At 40.4% G+C, this 6,500-nt stretch overlaps 1 protein-coding gene and 1 long non-coding RNA gene across 6 annotated transcripts in view; one reads left to right on the top strand and one right to left on the bottom strand.

The window, feature by feature from the left end:
- Positions 1–363, top strand: part of MXD4 (MAX dimerization protein 4) — a 44,461-nt gene extending 44,098 nt beyond the window's left edge. For all 5 annotated transcript variants that reach the window (XM_068188487.1, XM_068188486.1, XM_068188483.1 and 2 more), the window contains one exon: positions 1–363. This exon is cut by the window's left edge and continues 2,422 nt beyond it. The gene's annotated coding sequence lies outside the window, so the exon portion shown is untranslated.
- Positions 364–635: 272 nt separating this feature from the next.
- Positions 636–4,876, bottom strand: LOC137472946 (uncharacterized). Its single transcript, XR_010998521.1, has 2 exons — positions 4,263–4,876; positions 636–3,575 (listed from the first exon to the last, which is right to left on the bottom strand). It is a non-coding gene; the product is annotated as an uncharacterized lncRNA (long non-coding RNA).
- Positions 4,877–6,500: the final 1,624 nt, after the last annotated feature.

The following is a 6,500-nucleotide window of genomic DNA, read 5'->3' as shown; positions in this document are numbered from 1 at the left end:
ATGTAACTAATTTCCAAATCATGGAAAAAAAAAAATAAGAGTTTACTTTAACACACGACTGTTAACAGGAAAAAAAAAAAGAGGCTAGTATATTGTTGCTGTTCATTTATTATATAATGAACACATTCATGGATTGTAAAGTGTTTCCTTTCATGACAAGCAGCTCTTGCACAGAACCTCCTAATGAAAAGAGATTTGAAACTTACAGAAGGAAAAACGAGACTTTAAATTGAACATTATTGTACCTTAGGTCAACCTGAAATTTTCCTTTTAAAGATGAATGTGCTAACTTAATGAGTTCTTCCACGCTGGGTATCCATGGCTTTGTAGATCTTATATTTTCAATAAAAATTACTCGAATAATCTTGAGTGGAAATAAAAAGGGTTTATTTGTTTTTACTTTTTCAGTTGTTACAGCTGGGAGCTATTAACGCTGGTAGAGAAAAATGACACCATACTGCCTGTGTCATTCTCCCTGGAGCACAGCCCAATTTAAGGTGGAATTTTCAGGCGCAGCCCCCGGACAGCAGCAGCCCCGTTAGACCAATGGCACAGCAGTTCCTAGGGTCAGGTTTGGGGGCCGGGCTGTCCAGCAGAGCTGCAGTCGGGGGACAGTTGGGGCTCTGATCTTCTCCCAGGTTCTGCTGCTGAGCAGCCAGTGCAGCACTGCCTGTGGCCACAGCACATTGGGATGCAAACAGTGGTTTTTTAATTGTTTTTTCTCAGCTGGATACTTGTGTGCGTGCCCCGTGCGTGTGCACAAGTGTACCTGTGCCCGCAGTGGGACTGCAAAAAGCAAAGTGCTGCAAGATAAAATCCTGCCACCGCCTTGGCAGCTCTGCCGTGTTGTCAAGGCCACGCTTTTAGCAGGCGAGGAGGTGCTGCTGCTCAGTTCATCCATTTCCTCTGCAGTTACCACATCGGAAAAGGAGTAGGGACAAGATTACAGGGCTCCTAGGTCTTTTTTTCTGTGGAAGGGGCTCTGGAGAGATGAAGTCATCGCAAAGTTCTTTTTCTGGAGACATAGAGGTTTGGCCTGTTTCCTGGGGGAGAAGAAAGGAAGGGCTTTCCCTTGCAGCGCGCAGGTGTCGGAGGATACACGCCTCTGCACTGCTCCTGGATTAGTGCTTCCTCCAGCTCCGTGCCTGCACTCTGGCATCACTGGAGGGAGGCACAAAAAAACCAGTCTAAAATTGTTAGTTCTTTCTGCATATTCTCCACTGCAATTCAGAGGATGAATCCTCCTTCGCATCCATCCTCTCTCTGCCCAGCTTGTACCCTGCCAGGCTCATTGCAGCTGATTTATTTATCTTCTGAAAAGAGCACGTTTGGCACTAGAAGCTTTGCAACACATTATTAACCAGAGACTGGATCCTGTATTGTCTTCTGCAAAGAACAAACTTGGTTCAGAGTGAGTTTTAGCAGGTTAAAACAGAAATAAAAAAGCGTCCCAAAAATCCATGAGGACAGTTTTTGATGTGTTTATAGATGAGTTCCAATCCTAATTTATTAGTATAAGATTTGGAGTTGAAAAAAACTACTTAAAATCTAACACATCTAACTTGTTCTAACTTTCAGAATTAAGACTCACTTCAATGGTGTTTTATTTTTGACATGGATGAGTATGGGTTCAACTATGCCACATGCATATAATTACAGAAGTAGAAAAAAAGTTACTCGTTGATCTACAAACAAATTAGAGTGATAAACACCAGTATTCTGAGCATCTGACTGTACACTTTGCATAACCCATTTCAGTGGATGCACTTAAAATGCCAAAAGAGGAGAACTGGGTGAGGAGAACCAAAAGAGGTGAAGTTACGAGTGTGGGCTCTGCCTGCAGACCTGCTCCGGGCCGGTACTTCTGCTTTTCCTGGAGGTACTTAGAGCAGTCTCTGCTCCTGGACAAGTGATTATTTCACCATTTTACTAACTTTTTGGCAGACTGGTAATTAGTGGTGAATTTTTTTCATCCTTGCAGATCAGCCATGTGGAAAAAAACACATTTTTTTAAAAGAACCACATCATCACAGCTTTTAATTAAGTAATATTAATTTTATACATTTCATTTTAGGATGCTGCCGATAAAGGAATGTCTTCAAAACAAATTACTCTTTCATAAATCTGTTAAATTTGTTTTTAAATGGAAGAGGTCATTGGTTGCATGTGGTATGAGCCAGTAACAGTGCTGATACATAATCCATTAACTTACACTTTCCAAAATTGATGGAAGAATAATTGAGACCCTTTAGGAACCATTTAAGGAAGAGCTGTACTCCCTACAAATACTAATGGGGCAAACACATCAGAAATTAATTTTGCCAGCAATGAAATGAGCCAATTTGCTTAAGTGACTGTCGAAATGCACTGTTGTTAATTGGCAGCTGTAAAGAAAACATCCAAGTGTGTTCTGTAGCTACCCAGAATTAAAACGCAGGGGATATATGAAACAGAAAAGACCATTTGGTCACCTTGGCTGTTCTCTCTGCCTGAAATATTGTAAATAAGCCCAGGAAAGGATTCCTGGGGAGGCATGCCCAGCCAGAGGCTTGCCTGTTGGCAAAGCAGAGTGAAGGTGCCCCAAGTTCAGAATTCCTTTCTTTCATTTTGCACGAGAGGCATAAACTGTGGTTACACAGGATTTATGGCATTGGAAGGGTCTGTGCAGGATGGATGTTTAAGATGAAATTTTGGTGCAGGTGAAGCACTGACTGAGAGCCTTCTGCTGCTTACTGGTAAAATTGTTGCCTAAAGGTGTTAGCAAGTGGGTTCTGTGCCAGAGCCTCTGGGTCCCAGAGCCAAAGGAATGGTTCATAGTCTGTGAGATGCATTTTACTGTATTATACAGATTCATTTGTACACACGTACATGGCGCTTGCTACGTTCTGTAGCACACGGAGTATTGTGTTGTATCATTATCTTGTCATAATATAAATACAAATTTTTATACCTTTTTGTTGTGTTACTCAGGTTTTTTTAAACTTTCATCACTTGTTTTTCTGTGCATGGTGTTTCTTCTCTTCGCAGTTCTTTACATATTGCAAATCTTTACATGTCAGCTTATTTCATGTCAGCTATTTCATAAGGAGCTCACTGAGTTTTAGCAATTCAAATTAATAGCATGGTATGAAGATTGGGGTGCTACTTAGAGTTCTTTTACACACAATGGCCCATTGAAACCCCAACAGTCATTAATCTTATTTGTCTCTAACCATGGGTGCTGTACACATTTCCACTTTACATTTCTGAAGACTAACCTGTTTGCAAACTGAAATGCATTAGTGTCTGTTGTAAGTAATTATACCTGAAATAATTTCAGCTCAGTACAAGACATGAAAAAAAGCATTAAAAGGCAGCCTACAAGTTCTGCATGTTTATTTTGTCAAATATGAAAGTCACATCACAAGTGATGTGCAGCCAGACAAAAACAAGCATTTTAGCTGATGAGAGATGAGAGGAAGGACGGAGCTGAAATCCTTTTGTAAATTACATTGTTTTCTCTCAGCTGCAGTGTGTGACATCCCCTGGTTTGTGTTTCAGTTTGTCACGCATGCTGGTCCTAAATACAGTGATACCTTAAAAATACAGAAATAGTAGTTCTGTGTTGAAATCATGGCCAGTAGCTAGTTGATGCATTTATATTTGATTGGAATAAGCTGAGCTGCTGAGTCGGTAAGATGCTCATGTGCAAAGCATGGTAAACTAATTTTTCGATCACAGTTTTCTTTGAAATTAATACTATCACAAAATAAACATAAAATACTATCTAGCACTTAAAACCTTTTTATAAATTAATCTACAACAGAAAAAAAATAGCTGTAATTTTAGCAGCACTGTACTTTGTGACAGCACCAGTTTTCTCAGCACAAGAACTGCACTGGGTAAAAAATTATTATAAATGTGGTGGCACTATTTTTGTAAATCCTGTACAGCTTATGATCCGTACAGCTCTGTTTATGACATTTGTCATATCCTACCATTTGTTTAAAAGAAAAATAAGTTTCCTCATTTCGCTAATGATGGATGTTTCAAGTTTAATACTAAACATCCAGAAGCTTGCCCTGCCTATCGGGATGAAAATTGGGGTTTTCATTCAAAGCAGGGTCAGGAGAGTAAATGAGCAATTTTCTAGGAAAAAGAACATATCCCTTTGTGCATTATATGTTTAAATACATTAGGAGTGGTAACCTCAACGTGTAGGAGCTTCTTGTATATTTATGGTACTGAATCCAACAAAGCTGAAGGAAATGAATCAGTCTGACCTGTTCTTCTGGGAATACAAGGTCTCAGAATGAAATCTACCATTACTCCGGAGAGAAGATCCATGCACTTGGCAAAGAAGCAAGTTGGTGCCAAATTCTTGTCTTCTGACTTTGTTATAATAAAAGTTCACCTGGCACTTTAAAAGTTGTGCTTAATCCAGAATACAATTTTGCTTAAAGCAATGAATTGCATTTTAAGATAGGGTGTTTCCAAAGAATAATTGATGCTCCAACAATCTGTAGCAGGCACCTTTGCAATCCTGCTGCTGTGAGCAGATGTGCAGTATGATTCAAAATCAAAAAGCTTCTGTACAGTTACAGTTCACCAGCCTATTTCCTTGCCTCCTCTGTGTTGATTTTTTTCCCCCCAAAACCAAACCATAACCTAATCAAAACCCTACACCAGTAACAAGCAAACAACGTTGAGTTTTTCATCTGACAGATGTATCCCAGTGAGAGGATTTAGACAGGGCAGCTGCAATGCCTGTGTGGTGGCACTGCACTCCTTGGCTGTTTTGTTACAGCCTCAGATGACGGGCAGCCGAGAGCTCCTCTCGGAGGTGTCAGGCACAATGATGTCATATTTTGCAGTGGAACAAAAAACAGAGAACATGGTATGGATGGAATACTGCAGAGCTTGCACATCCTTCCAGAAATGTTGATGCTTTAATCCGCTGGAATTCACCATAAAATGTCTTGTAATGGCAATATGCTAGCTAAGCAGCCTCTCCAGTTCTAGGAAACAGATGCAAAACAACTGCTCCTAGAATGGAAAAAAAGGGTAAGGTAAGCCTTAATGATGTTTTGACTGAACACAACCAAAAAAAATAATCAGAGGAAAACAATCTTGACCCAAAAGGAGCTGCAAAAGCAAAAGCTAAAGCACACGGGTCTGAGGTTGGGTGGGGAAAGGGGCTGTTAGAAATTGTGATGATATGTTTGTAGAAGGCTGTTGTTTAATCTCTGCCCTAAGAGCTGATGGATGGTCTAACAGATGAAAATTTGTTTCTCTTCAGAGGCTTGTTCTTTTGAAATGACAATTTTAAGTGCACAGTGTTCTGTGCACTTAAATATTTCAATTCTAGCCTGAATTCCTATGCCAGCAGGGATTATGAGATCATGCTGTCTGTCAACTCCTCTTTTGTCCATCTGTTCCTCTCCTCCTTTTCTTGATAACTTCTGGACCTCCTGACTAATTTTCACCAAATTTGACAAAGCAGAGATAGAATGGAGCCTGCAATTAATAATCCATGATGAAAACTTTCATGGAAATTCCATGTCTGCATAGAAAGAAAAATAAATTATTTCCTGCATTGAACATGGCCAAATGGAGATCTTCCCTGTTTTCAAGAGGTGGCCACTGGCCAGCATGGACATAGCTCCAAACCTACAGAATGAGCATGTAGTGCTGCTTTCCCAGGTGAACAGATGGGGACATAGGTTTTGGGAAAGGCCACAAAGGAGGTAGGAGATCATAGCTGTGTGAGTCTGGAAAGAGGGAGAGGAAGCAGTCACACAGGGAACTGAAGGCATGAGTTGCAGCAATCCAGCCAGACAATTTGATAGACAAAAGACAGGCAAACTTTTATCAGATGTATTTGTGGACTTCATTGGCAGAGCTGCCTTTGGACAGCAGAATTTTAGGAATTTTTCTAGGTGTTTAAATTTTGCTTTTATGCAGGCATTTTCTACATAAGTTACACTGATATTTATTAAAAAGCCCCAAAACGCCAAACCACAACACTGTGAAGCACACGTCTGCAAAATACCACTGTAGGAGAAGTTAATTTTGGTGCAAGTAACTGACTGAACTGAAACAGCAGAGCATTATGAAATAAGCTGGTGAATGCTTTTGTTCCTTCCCTGTCGGACAGACACAATGCACTTTATCTGCAAGATGATTTGAAAACTTCAGCCAGCCTAAATTGCAGCTGCAGATCAGACTGTAATCTGATGGGGAGGAATTCAACACTACAGCTCTTTTTTGCCCAAGAGAACTCACTGCCAGGTCAGGGTTTAGTCTAAAAATGTCTTGCACAGACCACATTATACCAGAAACCATCGTTCTGCACTTTGCAAGTGATACAGGTGCTGATTTTAATCAAAAAAGCCTAATGTGAGCTTGCCTTAGCTGTGCTAAGCTGCAAGGTTGCTCATTTCCCTGTGTTGGTTCATTTGAACAATTGCATTAAGTGAGATTAGAGAAGCTGCACATTTAGGACAAGTAGTGGGAGGGCT

Source organism: Anomalospiza imberbis, chromosome 4, assembly GCF_031753505.1.
Source record: "Anomalospiza imberbis isolate Cuckoo-Finch-1a 21T00152 chromosome 4, ASM3175350v1, whole genome shotgun sequence".
NCBI classification, from domain to species: domain Eukaryota; kingdom Metazoa; phylum Chordata; class Aves; order Passeriformes; family Viduidae; genus Anomalospiza; species Anomalospiza imberbis.
Note: the sequence above shows the minus strand (reverse complement) of the source record. Positions and strands in the feature narration are given on the sequence as shown.